This window comes from Nomascus leucogenys, chromosome 20, assembly GCF_006542625.1.
Source record: "Nomascus leucogenys isolate Asia chromosome 20, Asia_NLE_v1, whole genome shotgun sequence".
NCBI lineage: Eukaryota > Metazoa > Chordata > Mammalia > Primates > Hylobatidae > Nomascus > Nomascus leucogenys.
This window is the reverse complement of record NC_044400.1, coordinates 70239794-70252924: the sequence shown is the minus strand read 5'-3', so window position 1 is coordinate 70252924 and position 13131 is coordinate 70239794.

The window sequence follows — 13131 nt, the reverse complement described above, 5'->3', positions numbered from 1 at the left end:
ACAACTTTTGTGTCCTTATCAGCAGTGTGTCTGTCTCTAACTTTACTATGCCTGTATATGACTGTCAATCTTATTAAAATGCAGGTTCTAAATCTGTCTATGTGGGGAAAGACAGGGGAGGTAGAACACAGCTTCTGTATTTCTAAAGAGCTCCTAGAAGAAGCAGACACCACTGGTCCACAGACCATACTTTGAGTAGCCAGGACCTAATTCGCTATTGAATAAAATTAAATTACTGAAGTAATATTATATAGAAAACCTATAGATGAGTATGTCTCAAACTGTGTACCTCAGAATGCTAGTTATCCAAGAAAGCTGCCTGCGCTCCAGTAGGTTCTTAGTCAAGTAAGTTTGGGAAGCACTAGGTACTCTGGGTCCCCCTGGGAATTCACAATACACATGATTAACATATCACAATACACATGATTAACATATCACAATACACATGATTAACATATCACAATACACATGATTTATATCAGAAAACCCACAGTGATCTCTTCCACTTTTTTGTGAACAGTTTGCAGTCTACTAAAAGTTTTGTGCTCTATGCCCTAAATGTTTGTTGCAATCCTTGCTGAATATTTTACACTATCCTGATTGCTTAACCTGTCTATTAATTTCTCCATTTTGAAAATGCCTTCTCAGCCAAAGTTATTCACATGAAACACACACACGCACATGCACACACACTGGCAAGAAAGGCTTTGAGACTTCAGAGCAATGCCCATATGAGGTACTGCCATAAAATGCAGGCATTTTGGCAGTTTCCTGACAGCTTCTGAGTACAAATGAGTAAAGCTTGCCCAGCTTTTCCTACTCCCAGCTTGAGGAGGAAGCAGGAATAAAGGAGTAAAAAGCCAGGAGGACTGGATATATAGTATGTCTGGAGGCCTGATAGCAAAGGCCAGCAGTCAATGGAAAATTGAGTCAAGACTGATTGGCTTAGAATATAACTTTTAAAAATTGCCAAACATTTCTAAAAGTATTTTTACATGACCTCATAAGATGCACACCACATAATACCAAAAAAAAAAATGACTAAGTGGAAGGCACAATGTGACCATAGCTTGTGTGTGTCTGCGTGTACAGCAAGTGTGTGTGTGCACATGCAAGTAACCACACACACAACTGTGAAGGAGTAAAGTGTAATCATTAAGAATATTAGCTTTAGAGTCAGACATTAGGTTCACATCACAGCTGATCCAAGTTTCTTAACGTTTAGTTTGTATCTTCTTTGAGGTGGGGCTGACAATTTCCACCTCACAGGCTTATGTGGAATTAAATGAGAGGTCTGTCAAACACTTAGCACATTGCCTGGCTCAAATTAAACACTCACCAAATGGGAGCTATGATTGTAACTAATATAGAAAAAGGCTGCAAGAAAATGCACGAAGTGTTAACAGTGGGTCATCTCTGAGTGATGAAATGAATTTTTTTATTTGTATATTTCTGTATTATCCAAAACTACGCAAAGAAAAAATATTTTAAGTCAAAAAATTAAACTTTATTAAGTAAAATGTTAATTGTAGATTTGGGGGCTGGTAAAATGTGGGTCATTTTTATTTTCTCCTTTATGCTTTTTAATATTTCTCAAATTGTCCACTATTTACTAACTTTAACAGTTTTTTAATATGAAAGCCAGGCCTACACATATTTGGATATTTTGGAGAAATACATAAAAACCCTGAAAAGAAAGTGAAAAATAACTGACAGTCTCATGATTTTTTCCTTTATGATTTTTTTTGTTGTTTAAATTTATAAAGTACAGACTCACTCCTAGATGAATGGCCTTCTTGAATTTTAGGGTGCACATTGTAAACAGTCACATCCAGTGGTCATAAAACAGTCCCCTACTGCCTACCTCCCACCACTCTCCCCAGAAAAAGTCACTGATAAATTGGATATAAATTCTTCCAGTATATATCTAAGACACACATGTGCATGTATGTATGTTTCTATGATTAGGTAGAAATATCTACATTACAAAATTCAAGAAAGATTTTGGAGGCCCCCTAAATGTAATGAATATAGAGATAATCTGTCCCTCAACTCGGCTCTGGGAGGGAGAACACCTTCTTCATATTCTCCATGTATGAATTTACTTCAGCAAATGTGCAGTAAGCACCTACTCTGTTCTGGGGCGTGTGCAATTTACTAAACAAAGATGACAAAGACCCCAGCTCTCTGATCTCAACAAGCTCCCAGTCCATCAGGGAAATGCACGTATTATAAATGTTTGCAGTGCTATGTGGCAAATACAATAATAGAAGCTGATAATAGGTCCAGAGGCAGTAATAAAAGAGAATAAATCCCTCCTTCTCTAGGGATTCAGGAAGACTTCCTGGAGAAGGACTTATCTGACTTGAGTCTGAAAAATTATACATTCTGGTTCCTATCAGACCTATGAAACTTGCAGTTTGCCCACGTTCATTATGTCTACTCACATCTCTGTTCTTGTGCTGCAACACATCCCCACACTTCTCCTCCTGGCCAAACCCTACTCAATGTTCCAAACCTAACCAGAAGTCACTTTTTGGAAGTTTTCCATCACTACCCAGACTATAGGAAGTACCCCTACTTTCTGTGCATGCGTATTTGTCACAACTTACCTTAAACTGCTTAGTTATATGCCTGTCTCCCTACAGGACAGGATTTTGCCCTATTCATATTTGTGTGATGGGGCAGTACTGAACACCTGGGGACAACTGAACATCACACCTGGTACACAGTGCCGAATAAATGTTGCCTGAAAAAAATACAGCACTAGAGTAGCACAACATTAGGCCCATAATACCTATGGCCACTTCTGGCATAAAGAATATGTTTGTGCTAATCAGAAAACTCCTTTTCAGTGCCAACCAATTTGAAAAAATGCTCCCTTCTAGTAGCACATAGTTCTTAAGGTATGCAGCTGAGCAAACAGACAGTACCTTGTGTTTATGGGAAGAAGTCGTCATTTATTCTGGCTGTTCCTCCAGGCTAAAGCAGCCCTAGTAAGCAAGAGCAGAGGCTGGGGTCCAGCCCCGGGGCATTCATCTGAGCGTCCACCACTGTCAATTGTAGCCCTGATGACAGGGTGATGAACAAGATGTGTTTCTTCTCCACATGGAGCCTAAAATCTGTTCAATTCAACAGTCAAGTAAACCCACATAATAAGTGGGTGCTTATAAAATGCAGAGTGAATGAATAAATGTTAAAAAAAAAAAAAAAAAAGAATCGATTTTCTCAGACTGATTTTGACTGGATATAGTTAAGTCCTACTCTGTGTCTGCTTTGTGCTGTTACTAAGGTCCCCTTTGACTGAATCCTAATTCCCTTTCTTCCTGGCTGAAGGTTCTGGAGGCCTCTGGCTTGTTTTCAACAGGTTGAGTTTGCACAGGACTCAGATCAGCACCGAGGGGGCCCTATCAGGGCTTTTATGTAACTGACTCACCTCCGCTTTGGCTACAATGCTAGGATGCTCGTCAGAATGCCCTTGTCTCTCCTCCTTGCTTTTAAGTGAGGTCTTTAATACACACACACTGTTTTACACTGCAGAAGCAGTGATTAGTGACAGTCTCACTGGGTGTGTCATCCTGAGGGAGAGGAGGAGCGAGACCTGACCCCACTGTCACTCACAGCTCTTGATGCATGGTGAGCACTCCCAAGTCCCGAAAGAGTATTTGTAAGCCAAAACTCCAATTTGATTGGTGGATACAATGAGCAGATCACCTGGCATGACAGATGTGGCAATCACCCACGATGCTTCAATGAGTTGCCTAAGGCTATTCCACCAGGAGTCAAGCCTACCCGGGGCTCCTGAACCCTCACTGAGGGCTCTTTAAATGCCACACACAGGCAAATGGCCACCAGGGGGTGTCTCTAAAATGCCTCTGAGGTCCTCAGACATGAATAACAGCAGGATCAGCAGTTTCATTAAAGAGCAAATTATAGCCCAAGGTGGTTTTAAATGCCGGTGGGACCAGTCCTTTGCTTTGCAATTGCGCAGCCTCCACTTCTGTCTCATGTCAGAACTCCTGCAAAAGCATCCTGACTGGGCGGTCCAGACTTGCCCCTTCTCCCTGCTTACTTTCAGCTCACTCTTATTTTTCCCACCCAGCCAACACTGGAATTAGACCACCTCTCTGCTAGAAGATCATCATCATCTCTCAGACTGCCCCTCAGAAACAGCTCCCACTTCTCAGCATGGCATTGGGGTTACTCTTATATAGGGACTTCCCTTTATTTGGGTAGAGTCACATCTCAGCTAGATGAAATTTCCTTAAGCAAGAAAATCATGTCTTCTTCAATGAAATGTGGTAGACAAAATCACAGACTCTGGATCAGTCACAGGCCTGTTTATAACTTTTAGCTGCCTTTAACTATCTGGCCTGAGGCAGTTTCCTTTCTTTACCAAACCTCAGTTTTCTCAGCTGTAAAAGGGGTATAATAATAATAATGACTATGATATAGGGCTGTGTGAGGTTTACTAATGATGCAGACAGAGCCATTATAAAGTATACAGCATAGCAAGTGCTCTATAATATCAGTTACTATTATGTGAGAAGGTAGGACGTATTTAGGGAAATATGGTAGTTTGCTGATGGCTGGAACTTCAGCTGAGGGGAGAATAGACAGAGATGAGGCTGGAGAGCTAAGCCAGGTCAAAATGACAAAAGGCACCCTGAGCCGTGCTGAGAAGTTGGGACTGATCGTGAGGACAAGAGTGGGCATCAGAAGATTATTAAGCAGCGGAATGACTAATCTGATTTTTACCTTAAAGCCTTCCTTGGTTGCTAGGGGAGCATGGTTCCAGAGATAGGACAAAGGAACGTCAGAAAAACCAGTTAGGAGGCTGTTGCAGTCATCCTGGTGAGGGCTGATGAGGGTTTCAGATGGTGACCCTGGATGATTTATTTCATGCCTTCTACCTACAAATAGTCATTAGATGCGCCAAAGTGAATGAGACTTAGTCCCTGTCCTTGGGGAGCTCATGGTCCATTGACTCAGATGAAAAAACTAAGTACTGTATAAATGAGTGAAGAATAATGGAAAAGAAATGGGTACTACTTGGAAGCAAAGAAAAAATAGTACTGTCTGCCTCTCATGGGGAGGAGGCTCCAAGAAGGCTTCAGGGAGGATGCAACCAGTGAAAGCTCCCTCTTTCCTGAAGGATCCTCTCTGCTATCTTACAGATAATCCAGAAAGAAATGACTGGATATTCTAATATGGCCCATTGTCCCCAAGACAGGAATTCTCAGCATGTATAATGGACCCAAAGATGAGATAGGGAGAATGCTTCTCAAAGATGAAATACTATGAGTTGGCTGGGCACAGTGGCTCACGCCTATAATCCCAGCACTTTAGGAGGCCGAGGCAGGTGGATCGCGAGCTCAGGAGTTCGAGACCAGCCAGGCCAACATAGTGAAACCCCATCTCTACTAAAAATACAAAATTCAGCCAGGCTTTGTGGCATGCACCTGTAATTCCTCTACTCGGGAAGCTGAGCAGGAGAATTGCTTAAACCTGGGGGGTGGAGGTTGCAGTGAGCCGAGATCAGGCCACTGCACTCTAGCCTGGGTGACAGAGCAAGACTCCATCTTGGGAAGAAAAAAAAAAATACTACGAGTTTCTGAAAATCTCTAAATTCCATTTTTGTGACTATGCTTTAAACTTGTAGTCTCCCCCTTTGTGCTATAATGTCTGTGTTTTGTATTTTTTTTTCTTTCTTTCTTTTTATACATCATCTTGCTTCTTGCTTTGTTGCCCTGGCTAGAGTGCAGTGGCACAATAATGGCTCACTGCAAGCCTCAAGCTCCCCAAGGCTCAGGTGATCCTCCCACCTCAGCCTCCCAAGTAACTGGTACTACAGGCATGCACCACCATGCCTGCCTAATTTTTGTATTTTTTGTAGAGACAAGGTTTTGCCAACTCACCCAGCTTGTTCTGGAAGTCCTGGGCTCAAGTAATCTGCCTGCCTTGGCCTCCTAAAGTGCTGGGAAAACAGACATGAGCCACCATGCCTGTCTGTGTTTTGTATTTTAGAAGGGAATTACTTGGATAAAGATAATAGCTTGCTCTTGTGTTTTATTTATCTGTCTAGCTGTCATTTTAAAAATTTCCCTGAGAAACTTTTTTAGCAGAAACAGGGGTTCTGAAATAAACTGGAATTTAATGTTCCATTAACATTTCAGAAAATGCCAGCAAGCAGTTTGAATAGATAATTACTTACGAGGGAAGCATGCTGGGTGTGTTTGCTCTCCATAGGTCCACCAGAAAGGAAGTGTTTCAAAGTGGATTGTGTCACCAAAAATTATTTGGACTATTTTGGTCTCCACAATTATAGATTAACATTTACATTTGGACAAATGGTTTCCAATTGGGTTGCCCATTAAGTGATTGAGTGCAGGAGCAGTGGTAAATGAAACCTAGTTTGCAAGCCTCAGACAGGAAGGTGGTGATGAGTTGCAAAAGGTGAGAAATGCTATAACTCCTGGTTCCTACCTTCAGCTGTGCCAGAAGAAGATGAGTAGCCAAGAACTGAACCCGGGATGCCCACAGTGCTAATAAAAGCCCAATCCTTTATAGAATTTTTCAAAGTACTTTCCCATGCACCATCTTGTTTGATCTCACCACCACCCTGAGAAAGACGAGGCAGGTGCTCTTGTTGTCCTCATTTTGCAGCTGTGGAAACTGAAACTGTGATTCTGATGACTCAAGAAGGGCACACAACGAGGGCAGAAAGGGGCCACAGTTCAGACCAGCTCTTCTGACCCTCAGTCCTGTGATCTGACCACTATACCATATGGCCTCTCAAAAATCTTTGAAGAGTCACAGCTCAAAGTAAGGGCTCTGGTAATGAAAGCATATATGAATGTAGCTGGTATATTAATGGGTATAAAATGATTATACAGAAATGGCCTGATCTTCTGCTGCCAGGGAGTGGCCATGGGGATGCTGCTGGTGAGACCCCATAGGGCAGTGGTTTTCAGTGAGGGCTCCAAGCAGCAGAACCCCACATGCCACACAAGGCCTGGAGGACCCAGGGAAAGAAGCCACACAGAGGAAGCCCTCACAATAGAGACACTGGAAGCAGAGCCACCAGGAGAGGTGAATTGCTGACATATTGGTAGAGAAACACTGTTCTTCAAAGCTGAAGACATCATGCTACCCAACTTCAAACTATACTACAGGGCTACAGTAATCATAACAGCATGGTACTGTTACAAGAACAGACACATAGACCAATAAAACACAATAGAGAAAACAGAAATAAAACCACACATCTACAACTATCTGATCTTTAACAAACCTGACAAAACAAGCAATGAGGATTCTCTATTTAATAAATGGTGCAGGGATAACTGAACCCCTTCCTTACACCATATACAAAAGTCAACTCAAGATAAATTTAAGACTTAAATGCAAAACCCAAAGCCTAGGCAATACCCTAGAAGAAAACCTAGACAATACCATTCAGCACATTGGCATGGCGAACATGCCAAAAGCTATTGCAACAAAAGCAAACATTGACAAATGGGATTTAATTAAACTAAAGAGCTTCTGCACAACGAAAGAAACTATCAACAGAGTAAACAGACAACCTACAGAGAAACACTTTTCCCTCATTCAAAAGTGGGTAAAAGACATGAAAAGACACTTCTCAAAAAGAGATATACGTTTGGCCAACAATCATATGAAAAAAAGTTCAACATCACTGATATTAGAGCAATGCAAATCAATACCAAAACGAGATACCATCACATATAAGTCAGAATGGCTATTACTAAAAAGTCAACAATTAACAGGCTGGCAAGGTTGCAGAAAAATAGGAATGCTTTTACACACGTTGTGGGAGTGTAAATTAGTTCAACCATCGTGAAAGACACTGTGGCAATTCCTCAAGGACCTAAAAACAGAACTACCATTCGACCCAGCAATCCCGTTACTGGGTATGTACCCAAAGGAATATAAATTGCTCTATTATAAAGACATATGCACTTGTATGTTCATTGCAGCACTATTCACAATAACAAGGACATGAAATCAACCTAAATGCCCATCAATGATAGATTGGATAAAGAAAATATGACACATATATACCATGGAGTACTATGCAGCCATAAAAAGGGAATGAGATCATATACTTTGCAGGAACATTTATGGAGCTGGAGGCCATTATCCTTAGCAAAGCAACGCAGGAGCAGAAAACTAAATACTGCATGTTCTCACTTACAAGTGGGAGCTAAGTGATGAGAACACATAGACACATAGAGGGGAATAATGCACACTGGGGCCTACTGGATGGCAGACGGTAGGAGGAGAGAGAGGATCAGGAAAAATAACGAGTGGATACTAGGCTTAATACCTGGGTGATGAAATAACCTGTACAACAAACCCCCATGACACACATTTACCTGTGTTACAAACCTGCACATCCTGCGCATATACCCCTTAAATTAAAATAAAAGTTAAAAAAGAGAACAGTATTTCCCTGTTCTTTGAAGAAGTGTACAAGGCCAAATTAGGACTCTTCTATTGTTAGCATTATAGGATGCAAAGCAAGAAGCTTAGACCAGAGGCAACAGGGCAGTGTGAGACACACAGACCAAAACCAAATCTTTTCCTATCATCATATTTCACCACATTGATGAAGGGGCCCACTGGTCCAAGAGGGAGGCAAACTGGAAAGTATCAGACCCTACAAACACCTGACCATTCAAAGACTTCCTAAGTTGGCCTTAGGATAAAATGCAAATTTCCTAAGAGGATCCACTTGCTTACCTTCTCAGCTTTGTCTCTCATCACGCTCCACACACCACATGTGTATTCACAAACATCCCACACAGGACCTAAAACATGCACTGCGCCACTTCCTTTGCTATAGCTTACTCTCTCTTGTTTCTAGGTTTTGGCCCATGCTATTCTTTGTCTCAGCTTCATTTCCTCTCTCCCATCCCAATTGCCTAACTCCTAACCATTCTTCAAGTATCAGCCTACAGGCCACTTCCTGCAGGAAGTGTCTCTCCAGCACCTCCACCCAAACAGGCTAAGTTTGCCTGCCATGCTCTCCCATGTCAGTCTGCACTTCCTCAAACCTCACTGTAATTGCTTGATTCTTATTCTGTCCTCACCACCTGGCAATTACTTGGTAGAAGCAGGGACTGCTGACGTACTCACTATGGTAACCTCAAACCGGGCACTGTAGTATTTGTTGAGTGATGGAATAGATTAATTCTTTAATTAATTTAGCTTGTGGTAAAATACAGTAAACAAAAAGCATTTCTCCTCTATAGGCAGTTAGTTCAGTTGGGCTTAGCTCCACAAAGATCCGGCTGGGCAGGCCTCCATGCCATGTTACATAAAAACCTAAGCAGACTATTAGAGTCAAGATTCTGCTGCAAAAGTGAGCAAGAGTCCTATTTACAGAATTCTGTCTTAAGAAGGCTTATTTCTGTCTGGGTGTGATCCAAGTTACTGAGGGCTTTAAACAATTGGGAAAGACATTATCTTTGGAAAGTAAAATCCAACCCCTGTCCCTTGGTTCTTGCCAAATATCTCCCACAACCCACATTAAGTAGATTACTCTGTCCTTAATCACATGCTAAATGCCCGCATCTGTGGCTGGCATCAGCTGAGTGAGGCAGCTGCAATCCCCGTGTATACCTCCTGCTATTACAGCAGGAAATCAACTGGGTAAAGAACCCCCAGTAGTGGGTGAGAAACAAGACAATACAGGTTAAGATCTTCATTCATTCATTCATTCATTCATTCATTCAACATTAGTTAATAGTCAATTATATTCCAGGTATTGAAAAGAGAGAAATAAGACATTCCCTTTCTTCGAAGCACTCACTAGAAAAAAAAAAAGTGCTTAGAGAATGAAAAATTCCTTGTAATTGTTTAGCCTTCACTTCTGAAACTTTAATGTGAATTTTAAGTCACTTGGGTGTCATGTTAAAATAAGGTTCTGATTCAGTAGGTCTGGAGTGGGGCCTGAGAGTCTGCATTTCTAACAGGCTCCCAGGTGACACTGATGTTGCTGGTCTGGGACCACACTTTGAGCAGAAAGCATCACAATATAGTTGAGAGAGAGAGAGGCAATAATGGTATCCTCATTTAACTCATTTCCTTCTCACACGAATGCTGAGAATGAATACAGGAGGTTCTTTACGACCCTTTCATAGATTAAAAAAAAAATCATTGACTCTAGGGGGAATACACTTTTCCTAAGGGTATCACAAATGCTAAGGCCTGGATTCATTTATTCATATGCAGTACTCCAAATCCCCAAATTAACCCTCTGTGTTGCCCCTAACCTTAGCTGCTGATCACAGCCACGACTCTTCTGCCTCTGGATGCAGACTTGGCATCTGCTGGGTGTGGCCTCCCAAGCCTCACATTGACCACATTGACAGTCATAACCCCCTCCTTTGTGATTGGCCTCTGCTGACCTTCACTGGTTTGGTGGCTCCCAGGACAATGGACTGAGGACCACAGGGAGTGGAATAAGAATGGAGTTTGGAGAATACAGGAGCACTTATCACCTCTAGGTCTCAGCCAGGTCCCTGAGCACCTGCCATCCCCTCCACACTTCACGGTATCCCTAAACAAGTTACCTGCAGACAACAAGCCACTGACCCAAGGGGAATGGGAGATAACTGCACTTGGTGAGCACCTGCAATGTGTAGGAGTTTGCACAAGTGATTTCCTTGAGTTATCTCTTTCAAGAGGTATAATATGGGTTATGATCTTCACTTGTACATGTATTTACTCATTCAACACTAGTTAAGGACCAGCTATGTTCTAGCCATTGAATAGAGATAAATATAAGACACATTCCTTCTCTTCAAGGGATGCTCAAAGAGTGGGTGACAGGCCCCAAATCACCCAGCTAGGAAGTGTGGCAGGAACAGAAAACCATCATCTCTCCAGCCTAAACCCATCAGCTTTTCCAACCTCAATGAACTCGTTGGACCAGCAGCCTTCATCATCGGAAATGTCTATTAATAAAACAGAGATTGTGATTCAGTAGGTCTTGCAAGGGGCCCTATAGTTGGCATTTTTACCAACGTCACACCAAGGGATTCTGATCCTAGTAAACTTCAGATCATACTTTGAAAGCTATGGCCTCAGGCAAACTATATAAGTAATGCAGGAGCACTGACCATCTTCGGCCACCCTAAGATCCTGCTTGGTGCAGAGAGAGCAGACATCCTCCTACCTTGGGGAGACTGAGTCGACTGGAAAGAAGAGTGCAATTACTGCATCCAGCCAAATTTGGAAGCAATATAGCAAGTGTTACATCTGAGGCCAGGAATGCAGCCCTGCTAGAATGCTGCAGTGCTGGCAGGGCGCGTGTGGGTGGGGCAGCCTGAGAGTCCCACCCCCACACTCACATCACATCATACTATTATGACCGGTGTTCCTCCGTACTGCTGTCCTTCCATGTGATTATCGCACTGTGGCTTTCAGTCCCACAATCCTAAGGGATGAGCCACCTGGGTCCTTATGTAGGCTGATGCTCTCAGTAAACACCCTCCCCAAGTAACTGCACAGCTGGAGTTAACCCTAGGCAACTGGACGCAACAGGAAATCACCCAGAGCCACCAACTAGGACAGAGAATGGGAGCATAATGGACCCATCTGGACAGAGGAGCTGAGCCCAGATGAGCTGGGGACAACTGAGATGGTAGAAAGAGTACTGAGATGAGAGTCCTGGGTTCCAGACCTAATTACTGACTGCAGGATCCTCAGCAAGTCACATCCCCTTTCTGGGCCATTGTATCCTCATGAGTAAGATCCTTTCCAGCTCTGATTTTCTGAGTCCTTGATTTTATTACAGGGTGAAGACACTTGCTCGGTTTGAAATGGAAAGCCTGAGATCCACTCCTGGCTCTTTTCTCATTGCACCCTTCACTCCTGGAAAACTGGTCCACTCCTTTCCCCGGAAGGCATCTGAGTCACTCCCATCCTAATTCCCTCCTCCCTCCCTATATGTGTGTAGGGCTACTGGGATATCTCATAGAATCCAGAAGATTTGATGCAGAAAGGGAAAGGAAATGGGAATGTTCCAAAAGCAAGAGTTTGTAGCCCCCTTTTCTAGTATGCTACTATTAGCTGCTGCCAGTACCACCACCTTCCAGACTTTGTATCTTTCTGATTTAATTATTAAATTCTAGGAGAGGGAGAATTTCATTGCCCAGGTGGGGTTGGATGCCCAGTCCTGTCTCAGCCAGGTATGGCCAGGTGGGCAGTTAGAGTCCACTGCATGTTAGAGGCAGGCTACAGAAAAGGAGGCTGCCATACCAGGGCTGAACATGGTAATAATTCCTGGGGGACTCAAGCCTTTCCTGTCCTTCCAGCTCTTCCTCTACCACTGACGCTCCGTCCTTTCTTAGACCTACATGGGCTCCTGCAGGATGCAAAACTCAATGCTCAAGACAGCACTGAGCACTCTCACCCTGATCCTCCACAAAACACATGTTATTCAGTCTGTTCCCAGAGGTCAGCCTTCACTCAGAGCTCATGAATTCTGGAGCTGAGTAAAACACTGACTATGATCCATCACAGCAGAACAGTCAGCTTACTGCCGTCTTCCAGGAATCCTGCCAGAAAATCTTTATGGGGCATTTATTATATTGTAAAGGTCTATGCTCAGTGCTGTGGATAAATACAAGCTCAGACATACATAGACTCTCTTCCCAAGAAGGCCATACAGGAGAGAGACTAGAAAACAGATAACAATGTAACTAAACAGTTGCCAAGAACTTTTAGGAACCAAGCACAGAAAGCAGTGGGAGAACTTTGGGAAAGGAGAGAGGTCAGTAAACCATTTCCAGGGAAGGTGACACCTGGTAAATTGCATCTTAGATGAAGAGTAGCAGTCAGCCAGAAGAAAAGATGGAAGACAATTTCAGGCAGAAGGAACAGCCTGGGAAAAGGCTCATGGGCATTCTACAATACAGCAAAGGAAGAGCTTATCTGTGTGAGGCAAACCGAACATGTGAGGCACACAGTCCAGTGAAGTTGAGATTGGAGGGCTGGGCAGGGGTTATACCATGCGAAACTGAACGGATCCTGCTGAACCTGCTGAGCAGTGTGGAGGAGTGGGAAACAAGGGTGATTACAGTCATCCCAGATGAGAGA